Below are 12,789 nucleotides of genomic sequence, written 5' to 3'. Positions count from 1 at the left end.
TAATTAAAAATATCTAGTCGAGAAAAATGTTCTCCACAACTCCTCGCGTAGAGAAAATTATTATCTACTCTTTTGTAAATTAACACGTGCATCATATAATAATAAATAAATATTGTTATATCTCTGAATGAAAAGTGATATATGTATGAAGTTTCTACATACATATCAACGACCTTGCAACATCGGTCCTACGATAAAAGAGACCGTATCTTTTTTGTATGTGTGAAACCGCTCAAGAGTCCCAACTGCTCCCAAACGTCTGGAGCCAGTGAGACTATCATTGGCGTCCCCAACTGGGGTATGTTGTGAGGCTGAGAGATGTGAGTAAGGACAGGAGATGGGAAAGAGGAAGGTGCGCTGACCTGACTATTCAGATCTGGTCGCCAAACACGTCCAAAGCCATTTCAAACAACGTTTCGATTTCGAATGGTGGTCTTACACCAGGGCGATACTGAGAGTATCTTCCACTCTGGAACGTGCCATAAATATATTACATATTATTTTAAATGAGATAAAACAAATCAATCAAATTAAATTGTCCGGTCTGTGGCTGATTTGACATCGCGTTTGGCTCCCACCCAGGCGTAGTGAGTTCAATTCCTCGGCTGGCTAAATCTTCCATCAAAACACAAGCAAAATTTTACGCTTACTGTGGTGGTAATAGGAGATTATAATTTATATATATTTAATTGCGCACGCCGGGACTTGAACCCGCGACCTACAGATTGCTAGTTAGAGGCCGTCATTCTACGTGTATGAAGAATTACCGTATCGGACGAGTTCATACTCGATATCGTATTGATAGTAAAAATACATTTATATATCATTGACGGCCGGCATAGTCCAGTGGTAAAGCATTGGACTGCCATTCCGAAGGTCGCGGGTTCGAACCCGGCGTGCGCAAATAAATTTTATTTGATTAATTTGTGTTATTTCACAATTAATTATTTAAAATAATATATAGTATATTTGCGGCACGTTCCAGAGTGGAAGATACTACCAGTATCGCCCTGGTGTAAGACCACCATTCAGAATTGAAACGTTGCTCCAAATGGCTTTAGCCGTGTTTAGTGACTAGATCTGAATAGCCAGGTACTTCCCCACCTTCCTCTTTCCCTTCCCCACTTACCTTCAGCCTCACAACATCCCCCAATTGGGGATGCCATAGTCTCACTGGCTCCAGACGGGAGCAGTTGGGGCTCTTGTGAGGTATACACTATAAAAAATAAAAAATAAATAAAATAACATATTTCGTCATTTTTAAGTACATACCAACTATACTTTATTTTGACTCATAAATCCGGAACAAACCAATTCCTTGGAAACAAGCGTACTGTTCTTTCATCATGCGTATAGGTACGTTATTAGTTATTAGGCATATTATCATGTCATCAAAAGTATTTATTAATACGGGGTCAAATCCAGTGGCGTGGCGACCTCTCGGACGTCAGGGGAAATTATTATTTTTTTTAAATTTAACACCATACCTACACTGTTTTAAATACCATTAGGACTGTGTTATCTTTGGGTGTGTCATGCGAAGGGTGTGGTTAAAAACGGGATTGCAGGCCTTTAAGGAATGAATTGATGGGTTTCCTAATAATTTTTTTGTAAAATACGAATATTTTATCGTGATGTCGGAACACGTGTTCATAAAAATTATATTTCTTTCGCATTGCTACATTGCATATTATCAGCGTTAATGCAGACGCGTGAACACGTGTTGACATTTATTAGGAATGCACTAAAAAAAATAATAGGAAACGGCGTGCAATCCCGTTTTTAATCGGATTTTAATCAATCAAATTTTAATAATAAATATATATAAATATATTCTAATATTTTCGCACATCGTAAATCATCATAGTATCCCGTGCAATCCCGTTTTCAACAATTCTTATGTTTCTCCGTGTGTTACAAAAAATATTTTTTTTCATGTTTTAAAAAATTCCACAGTTTTCAATTTTAAAATGACATCTATCTTTGCTCACTATCTTTGGAGCCGTGGTCGTAAGTGAAGGAATTTTCTCTGTCTTTTTTATATTAATCTCCAATAGTAATGCTATCAAATATTCATTAAAAAATAAAGAAATACATTAATGCGTTACTGCTGTGGTTTTTTATGAAGGTTTGGGAGGCCAATTGTAACGGCAAAAAAAACACGTTTAATAGATATTCTAAAATGATCAGATTATTACTATGATTCTGGATAAAATCCTGTCAGAATCAAATCAATCAAAAGGTATTACAGACTCACCTGCTTTGTTGCAACTTATCCAATTCAACATCCCTTCCCGTAGACTTCGAAATAATGAATTGCTGTTCGTCAATCAACATTCTACCAATTATGGATACCATTCTCCTTTGTCCAGAATGTCGAGACTTGTCAACTCACTGTCAAGTCAAAGCATTGAATTTTGTGGTATATGCCTAAATGACTTTCGACAGTCAATACGCAATGTCTAATTTCTAATGCCCTTTGAACCATCTTCATGCTTTGACTTATTATTATCTCCCATTCTTACTTTTATATTATTATTGTCATTGTTATTGTCTTCGCTCCTCATTTATATATGCTCTCCTTTCACTGTCATCTCTGTTTATAAAACTTATTCGTGTAATTAATATGTTGTTAATGGACTATTTGTCCGTAAATAAATAAATAAATAAATAAATAAATAAATAAATAAATAAATACATCCATTCCATGTCACACGCATGTAAACGGGAGTGGTGATACTGTCAGCATGAACTACGTCCATTCCATGTCACACGCACGTATACCGGAGTGGTGATACTATCAGAATCAACTACATCCATTCCATGTCACACGTATGTAAACGGGAGTGGTGATACTGTCAGAATCAACTACATCCATTCCATGTCACACGCATATAAACCGGAGTGGTGATACTGTCAGAATCAAATAAATCCATTCCATGTCACACGCATGTAAACCGGAGTGATGATACGATCAGAATCAACTGCATCCATTCCATGTCACACGCATGTAAACCGGAGTGGTGATACTGTCAGAATCAACTACATCCATTTCATGTCACACGCATATAAACCGGAGTGGTGATACTTTCAGAATCAAATATATCCATTCCATGTCACACGCATGTAAACCGGAGTGGTGATACTGTCAGAATCAAATAAATCCATTCCATGTCACACGCATGTAAACCTGAGTGGTGATACGATCAGAATCAACTACATCCATTTCATGTGACACGTAATTAAACGGGAATGGTGATACTGTCAGAATCACCACTTATCTGTCAGAAAGAACACCATTCAGAATCTAAATGTTTTAGGCGTGTTTGGTGACCAGATCTGAATATCCGGGTACTTGCCCGCCTACCACTTCCCCTTTCCCATAACCTACAACCATACAACATACCCTAACTAGGGATGCCATCATCTCACCGACTCCAGTTATCAGGGAACTGTTGGGACTCTTGTTCGTTATTCACATATCCGTTTCATTACCATTTTCCTTTCTTTGTATTCCCGTTCAAGAATATTGCTATGCGCGACTCTTAAGAGATTAAAAAAATATATTTCTGGTTTGTTACGAAACCAAAGAATGCCGCTTGACCTCAGAGCTACAATGTGTGTGTTTTTTTTAAATTATAAGTATCTATTTTATGCGGAAGATTAATTTTTTATACTTATAGAAATCAGATATTCGTGAAAATTTGTAAGTTACATTATGGCTTTGCAATTTACAATTTGAGCCTTACGAAAATAACGTACGTTACGTACGCACGTTGTTGTAAGTGTAATATAATAAGTTTGAGAAAGGGATGCTTAGATGGTTTGGACATGTAGAGGAGATGGACGGAGAATGTAGTATCTGGGGTATATAACAATAAACATATCCAAGGAACACATAATACGATCAAATTAATCATAATTGAGTTAGACTTCAAGAGTTAGTACACGGAGAAAAATGAGTAATGCTAATTTATTAAAAATCTCTTCAAATTATTGGTAATCCGGTTACGAATTAACGAATGAATTAATAAATTATCAAAGAAAGCAAACATTTTGTGCCTTAACATTATATAAAATTTAAAGAAAAAAACTTTGTTTTAAACCACTTTATTTGAGTTATATAGGTCGACCGGTTTCGGTTGCACTCAACCTTCATCAGGACAATGGAAATATAAACTGAAAAATTGGAATGTAAACTATTTATATTTCCATTGTCCTGAAGAAGGTTGAGTGCAACCGAAACCGGTCGACCTATATGTATCACTTTATATTAATAAATTGGTTTAAAACAAAATCATTTCATCAATTCATTGATTTACTGATACTTTTAGTAAAATACGACTCATTTTTCTCCGTGTTTTTTTTTAATATTAACTCCACACAGGAGGCCCTGAAGAAAATAATTTCCCTCAGGGCCTATGTCATCTTTGGAGATGCTCTGTGGAGGGTCTTTTTGTGGAGAGGAAGGAGTGAACATGGGTCTTGAAGAGTCCCAAGTTGTAGGAGGGAGGAAACACAGAGGCCGGCAGTTCGTTCCACAGCCGAGCTGTTGAACCTAAGAACGAATCGTAGAAGCGACCCGTTCTCATGTTTCTCACCCGACTACGCACCGGTGCCGAAGGGATCAATGACGCTAGTTCCTCAAAGCATCTTCCATTGTAATACCGATAGAACAAGGACAGCGTACCTACCTGACGCCTGTGCTCTAAAGATTGCAGTCCGATTGTTAAGATTGGGGAATCTATCAAACGGACCGCCCGTTTCTGCACAGAGTCAAGGGTTTTTTCAGGTATTTAGGGGCTCCGGACCAGAGATGGCTGCCAAATTCGACAGTAGGGCGCACTTGCGATTTGTACAGGGTCAGCAGTTGTGTATTAAAGTATCTGCGGGCCCTGTACAGTACGCCCAGCTTCTGAGAGGCCAACTTTACTCTGGCTTCGATGGAGCCCCCGTACCTGAGCTGGTCACTTATATTTACACCAAGCATATCAATGGAAGGCCTGTTCGGAAGATTGCTTCCGTTGAAGGAGACTAGATTATCATTTGGATCCCTTTTAGACGTAATCAGACAGGATTGGGTCTTTGAAACATTAAATTCGACGAGATTATTTTTACCCCAGGAGGAAATACTCTCGAGATAACCGTCCATTCTCTGCTTCAAAGCCCTCCGAGACGTTGGAGTTTGTGTGCCCTTTGGGGGCTTGTCAAACAAAAAGCTATCATGAACTGTACTGTCATCCGCGTAACAATGAATCGGTGCACATGTCAAAAGGTCATTGATGTGCAACAAAAACAAAGTCGGAGACAGAACCGATCCCTGTATAACGTGAGTTTTTATATGTATGAGTGTGAATGATGCAAGGTGTTGTCCCACTGTAAATTCAGATACATTTGTTGCCTCATGCTAGAAGCTCTATCAGTTTTCGGTCATAATATTATGTTTAAAATATTATTTTTTTTAAAACATCAGTGATATTATTTATGATACGTCACATGGTAAGTATTTTTTTCGTCACAATTCATAATTAATAACTCATTGATAACAGCCCCAAGTTGCCTGATAATGTCAATAATTATTCAATTTGTAAAAAAAAAAAACAGCGTCCCGTAAACTATATTTGCTGCATATTATCAAAATGGTCACATGACATAAAATTTTCCGAATAGTAAGACAATTTTTCTAAAAAAATAAAGCATTTTATAGATAATATCTATATTGGTAAAGCAGCTGAACGGCAATCAAAAGGCTGCGGGTTCAATTACCCTCAGCGGCAATTATTTTTTCTCGGGAGATTTTTTTCAAATTGTATGTTTTTTCAGGCTGATTATTATTGCTTATAATAATTTGTTGTCCTTTGTGCTATGAATAAAACCTCGTCTTATAAACTTAAAACATTATTATTATAAAACAATTAGTTTATCATTAAAAATTAAATATATTTATAGGTTTATTGATAAGTATTTATAGTTGAATTTAAATTAAGTTATTGTTTCAAATAAATATAAATAAATAACACTGTAACCAATATTTATTCAAAAAGGACCCATACGTTTGAAAACCAATGGTTTCTTTGTTAATTATAATGAAAATCACCAAATTTTTATTATATATTAATATACACGAAGAAAGTAATTGTTTTGAAGCATGTCGATCTCTTTTGATTAAATAGTATGGCGTTTACATTTTTTTAATTTCTTGTTAGAGCAATCCCGATGAGTTACAAAATTTATTGTAGGACGAGAGGAACTTACAATACATAGATGGGAGTTAATAGGTACAATGTTACATTGGTATTTTGATATGAATATTAAAAGCTTCACATACGAAACAGTACGAAAATTGAAAATAATCAAAATTATAAGTTTCACATACAAAAGAGTACAAAATTATAAGTTTCACATACAAATCAATACAAAATTAAGTTATTTATTTTCTTTCAATTAAAATGACGCAATAAAGTGATTTTGCAATTATTGAATGCTAGTTGACGTGTACCCGGCCTTGCTAGGGGTTATCCTTAGGAAATATACATATACTATGACCGACTTTTTTGTAGTTCTTTTAAAGATATTTAATTCCACAGTGCATTATATTGTTCTATCTCGTAAGGTTTAGCCAGCTTTAGCAATGTAAGCACTCGATAATTTTTTACGACTTGATTACAAAATATCAACTTTTCTCTAATTTCTATAAATATAATTTACATGTATTATATATATAAACCTTCCGGAATAAATTCTCTAAATAAAAGTCAAAACTATATCAAAATCCGATGATGTGTGCGAAAATTTGAAAATATATTATAAAATATTCTTATGGGGTGAGATAAGTACAAAATAGAAAAAAATGTTGCAGCCGTGACATAACCAAAACATTAAAATTTATTCAATAACGTTATTTTGTATGGATACCTTTTCAATTGGAATGCTGCACCAGTTTCTTGAAAAATGAAAACAGTTAAAAAATATTTTTTCGCGGTTATGAGATGCTCAAAACTTGTGAGTAGGTATGAACAAGTAGGTATAAAGGGGGGGTTTATGGGTTTAAAACCCCACACCCCTCATCAGCCTCAGTAAATTTATTAGTTTCAAATTCTTGGATGATTTCATTATTTTGTTCACAAAATGATTTAGAGTTTTTTTTAAATATATCTTCATAACACGTTTTAATTAGACATATAATCTTTTTAAGCCGCTTGAAACTGCTTACCACCCACCGGGGACCTCTGCAATAGTTTAAAGCTGTCAGTGTCTGAAACGCCCAAATGTAGGCAATTTTTATCGCGGTTAAATATCGGCTCCCAAGAAACATATAACCTCTATTATACTAAAATAAAGTAGCTTTCAGCGTCTGTCTGTTTGTGTGCTTATTTCTTCTAAACTACGCAACGCATATTTCTCTACTTTCTATAACTATAAACTATAATATAGAACCTCTACTAAAAGCCCATAAAATGGTAATACGTGTCATTAACCAGCGACCGACAAGATACCCCTCCACTCGACTCCTCATAGAGTATAAGGTCTTAAACATACGACTACTCCACCTAAAATTTTCGCTAATACATTTCCTGTTCAAATATAAAAACAAAACTCTCTTACAACACAACTACACCACCAGAACAATAACCAACGGTCACTGCAAAGTAAATTCACTACATACCACGTCAGCTCAAAGACAATTTTTCTTCCTAGCTCCTAAAATCAGCTCCTAACCTTATCCCTGAAAACCTAAAAACCGTGAGTCAACCCCATTCCTTTAAAAAACAAATTACGAAATCGAAAACGATCCTTACACACGGAATACATTACAACTACAATACCCATTAATTCTACACTCTACCAATTTAATCACCTTTCAGACAAAACATAATATATCCTTATTCCCTAACTTAGCGGTATGGTATGTACATAATTAATTAGTGTGATCTATTTACTAATAATTTCTCAAATTTTTCATCTTCTTATAATTCTCTAACTTCCATCCTCTTCTTGCAACCCAAAATAGCTATACATCATTTTTCTTATTTATATTATAGTAATGTATAGATTCTGTTCAAACTGTAAAATTCACCCGCCATAACACAGGGTCATCCCTAGCATGGAGGGTGAAATATCACAAAAAACCACATGTACCAATAAAAATAAAAATAAAAAATCTTTTATATATTTGGGGAACTGGTTAGAAGGCACGAAATGAAAGATGATGTGAAGATCACAGTGTTTTATTTGAGTCAGGTTGCCGTATGTGAGATGACTTGAGGACTGATGATGAAAACTCCGGATGCAGGCGGTGAAGTGCTGGTCAAGCGCGGGTCAGTGAGTGGACGCCGCTGCTGGTGACCAGACTCGTTGACTGTCAGGAACTGGTGAAGAGCGTGGGTCTTCCGGGTGCTCCAGTGCTGAACAGGGTAGCCGAAAGGTGCGGTGGACCTGGTCGGCGGTTGTACGGGAGATGGTATATACCGGCGAGGATGCCGGGTGAGTGGATGTAGCGCTGGTCAGATGTGCTGGCACCAGGGCGCTACGATCCGGTGTAGCGCTAGCCAGGGACGATGGCCGGGGCCAGGGCGCTGTGTTGATTATCTCGATGAAGTCCATGATTGAAAAGCCGGGTGTTATCGCCCCGCGCACGGCGGAGGGGCGCGGGTTGTCACTCGCGAAGTCTTGCTAATTGTTAAACGACTGATGGCAGACTGACTGTCGAGTTGATATCTAATGGATTTTTTTTTTCCGAGGTGCAAAGTCTCTTGTTAGGAGCTTTTTTTCTCGTTGTCTGAAGTGCGCAGGTACCTGGAGGGAGGGTTTTGTGCCCTATGTGCGGGCTGCCTTTAGGCGACTGAGTGATGTGAGATTGTTTTTTTTATTTTAATTTTAAGGCGGGTTACTATTTTTTTTTGTACAATACTAGTTGTTTTGTATTTTGGTATGTATGATTTATTTATTTATTTTTAAAAATATATTGTTTTAAGCCCGCACATTAGGGGGGGAGTAGAATGGAGATGGGGTATGGGTATTTGGAGAGGGTGTCGCTTGGGTTGGGTTTACCCAGGCTAGAGATGCTGGGGTTGGGGTTTGATGCTAGGTTGCTGAAGAAAGTTTTGGCCAGATCGACTATGTGTTTCCTAAGTGGGGGGATTTTCGTGCCTGAATTTATTATCGAGTTTCTGACAAACCATGGACTTTTGGTGTATCGTCTGAGCGTTGCATTTTGGAATTGTTCCAGACGTTTGGTGTTCCCCGTGGCCCAGATGGGGGAGGTGATGATAGGTCTGATTTTAGCGCGGTAGATGGTGAGTTTATTGTAAAGAGAGGTTTTTGAGTTTGCATGAAGGAGGGGGTAGAGGGCACTAGAGGTTTTCCTGGCCTTGTTAAGCGTTTCTGAAATGTGGGCGGTCCAGGAAAGTTTTTTGTCAAGGGTCACTCCAAGATATTTGGCGGTGTTGTGCCATGGTATGACTTGGCCGTGAAGAGTTACAACCCTCCAAGGGGTGCACCGGTTCTTTCTATGGGAGAAAAAAACCGCTACACTTTTGGAGGGGTTCACATCGATGCGCCACTTGTCATACCAGTCTTGGAGTTTGTTGATGTCTTGTTGGAGTCGGTAAGTTATCATCCTGGGAGAGCCGTATTTCGCCAGAAGGGCCGTGTCGTCGGCATAAATGGCTTTTTTGGAGTGGGGGGTTGAATTTTCTGGAAGGGGAATATCGTGTGTGTAGATATTGAAGAGGGTGGGGGACAGCAGGGATCCTTGGGGGACGCCTGCTGTCATGAAGCGAGTGGTGGAGAGGGCGCTGCCGTACTTCACTTGGAAGGTGCGGCGATGTAGGAAAGATTTTAGGGTCCCGAGTTGCTGGGGATAGGTCCCTGTGTCGTGGAGTTTGAAAAGTAGGCCGTTGAGCCATACTTTGTCGAAAGCTTTGGCTATGTCCAGGAATATGGTGCCAGTTGACCGCTGGGAGTTGAAGCCGCTGAGAATGAGTTCGGTGACTTTTAGGAGTTGATGAAGGGTGGAATGTTCAGCTCTGAAGCCGTGTTGCTCGTCGGGAAGTATAGAGACTTCGTGTATATGCTTGAGGAGCCTGGTGAGGAGGATTTGTTCGAAGATTTTTTCAATGTTGGAGAGGAGGCTGATTGGACGGTGGTTTTCGCACTGGAGCCGGTCTTTGCCGGGTTTGGCTAGAACGATGACGTGGGCGTGCTTCCAGCTTTTGGGGAAGTGGCGCAGTCGAAGGGCGGTGTTGAAGAGGTTTACTAGGGCCAGAATTGTTTTGCGCGGGAGAGCTTTTAGTGCGAAATTTGTGATGCCGTCGGGACCTGGAGCTTTTTTGTTCTTCCGACTATTTATAGTTCGGCGAACTTCTGCGGGTGTGGTGAAATGAATGTTGGTGGAGGGGAGGGTGTTGAAGATTGAGTTTACTTTGCGGTTGACGTTAGTAATGTGTATGGGGTCGGCGCGTTTGAGGCTGGGGCTAAATTGTTTTTCTAGGCTGTCTGCGAACGCCTCAGCTTTGTCCGGGTCATCGAAGACGAGCCCGGATGAGGTTTGGATGGGGTGGTTTGGTGTGGGGGTGGTTTGAAGGGCTTTTGCAAGTTTCCATAAGGAGCCATCTTGTAGGTTGATGCTTTGTAGCTTGTCGTTCCAGGTTGAATTGGAGTGGTCTGTTAGTGCTTTTTTAATTTGGGCTTGAAGGCGGTTGATGACCGTTTTGATTCTGGGGTTTTGATATTTGTGCCATTGGCAACGAAGGGAGTTTTTTGTTTGGATGAGTGATTTTATTGGAGAGGGGAGAGAATCTTGGAGTGGGGGGGGGGCTTTTCATGAGGTGAGATTTTGAAGCTTCGGATATTGCTGAAGAGATGGTTTCGGTGAGTTCGTCAACCGCGAGGTCCAGGTCCGCGGTGTTTTGGATGGATGAATTTATTTGGGTTTTTTCGCCGACTCTGTGCGAAAAGTATGTCCAATCAGTTTTGGTTTTCATTGTAGGTGGTGGCGTGGGGGCGAAGCGTTGGAGGGTTAACAACACGGGGTTGTGGTCAGAGCTGAGGTCGGTGATGGATTCAATACAGTAATTCCAGGATAATTTTTAGAATAGAGCTATGTCGAGTACGTCGGGGGTGTAGCCTAGGTCGGAGAAATGGGTGGGGTCCACGGGGGCAACGGCTATGGTGTCTGGATGGGTATCGAGAAATTTGTGTAAAAAGAGGCCGTTAGGGTTGGTGACTCTACTATTCCAGGCGGGGTGCTTTGCGTTAAAGTCTCCCGCTAGGATAGTAGGTGCGTCACCGCCAAGAAGTAGCTCGAGATCCGACTCCCGTAGCCGCTGCTGGGGGGGTTGTATATCGAGCTAAGTCTCAGCGGGCCGGAGTGTTTCGTGTATATGGTTATGGTGGTGCATTCGAGAGTTGTTAATGTGGGTGTGGGGTTGTGTAAGTGTGCGAGTTTAGTTCTCACGTAGATGGCGGTGCCGCCTCCGCGAGAGTGTGTGCGGGTCATTCCGGTACATCGTGTAGTTTGCGATTTTGCGAGGTGAGTTTCGTTGATTAATAAAATGTCCAATTTGTGAGTGTTGGTGAACAGACGGAGCTCTAGGAGTTTGTTTCCGATACCGTTTGAATTCCAGAATGCAATGCGTAGCGCGGAGGGCAGGGTAGTCGAGCTAGCCATTTTAGTTGGAAAAAAGACCAAAGATTTGGGGGACTGCTGCTAGAAGGATGGTGTTGTAGTCGGACGGTGAGCCCGCCGACATGAACTTTGGGAGGAGATCGAAGAAGAGTGCTCCGATCTGGGAGAAATTTATTTTGGCGATAAAATTGAAAAAACTGAAGGGGGGGGGGGCTGTAGAGAGGGGGCGGTAGAGAGGGGGCGGTATAGAGGGGGGCGGTAGGGGGGCGATAAGGGGGTCGGTGGTAGTGAGGGGGCGGTATGGGGGGCGTTAATGTTGAGGGGGGCGATAAGGGTTGGGGGGGCGCTCGGGTTTGAGGCCCTGGCGTAGAAGATGGTTGGGTCAGATGGGCGGGAGGAGAAGGTGGTTTGGGAGGGTACCTGCGCACGTGAGTTTGTTCGGAGGGCGGATGGTGCTGGTCGCTTTGGGCAGAGAGAGTAGTTGGCGGTGTGGGGTCCGGAGCAGTTGGCGCATTTGCCGGGGCCGTCTTCCCTCTGCTTCAGGCATTCAGTGGTGAAGTGAGGCCCCGCGCATTTGACGCAGCGGGGGGGGAGGTGGCAGCCCTTCGAGGAGTGTCCGAAGAACTGGCATCGGTGGCATTGGGAGGGGGCAGATTTCTGATCGAGGAATTCCACCTTTATGATAAGGTGGAATATGGAGGTAAGTTGGAAGATCTGCCTCCCTGTTTCTCCGTGGGTGAGCTGGACGAGCACCATTGGTACGTCGGTGCGGTCGGGTCCAGCTCGCATTCTTGTTACTGAAATCACCGGGAGGTGTTGGTTTTCCAGCTCCACTCTGATTTCTTCGGTGGTGATTGATGTAGGGATGCCACGGAGAACTGCCTTTGTCGTTTTGTCTTCGGACAACTCGAAAGTGTGGAAGGGGGTCAGCTGCTCATCAAGCATCTTTGTAGCAAGACGGAAACTGGAAGAGTTGGAGGTGGTGAGTGCGATGCCGTGGGGGATGACCTTTGCGTGGGTGATGTTTACCCCCGCCGCCATCAGTTTTGTACGGAGGGCGTTCCAGTTTGTTGCAGATTTGATTATAATTATAATATAAGATCTTTCTAAACATTGCTACAAAATGTACATAACTACCATCGAGAATAATGTTTTTAAAT

This window comes from Hesperophylax consimilis, chromosome 21 (genome assembly GCF_061612785.1).
Source record: "Hesperophylax consimilis isolate HC1 chromosome 21, BYU_Hcon_1.0, whole genome shotgun sequence".
Classification (NCBI taxonomy): Eukaryota; Metazoa; Arthropoda; class Insecta; order Trichoptera; family Limnephilidae; genus Hesperophylax; species Hesperophylax consimilis.
This window is presented reverse-complemented; position numbering follows the sequence as displayed.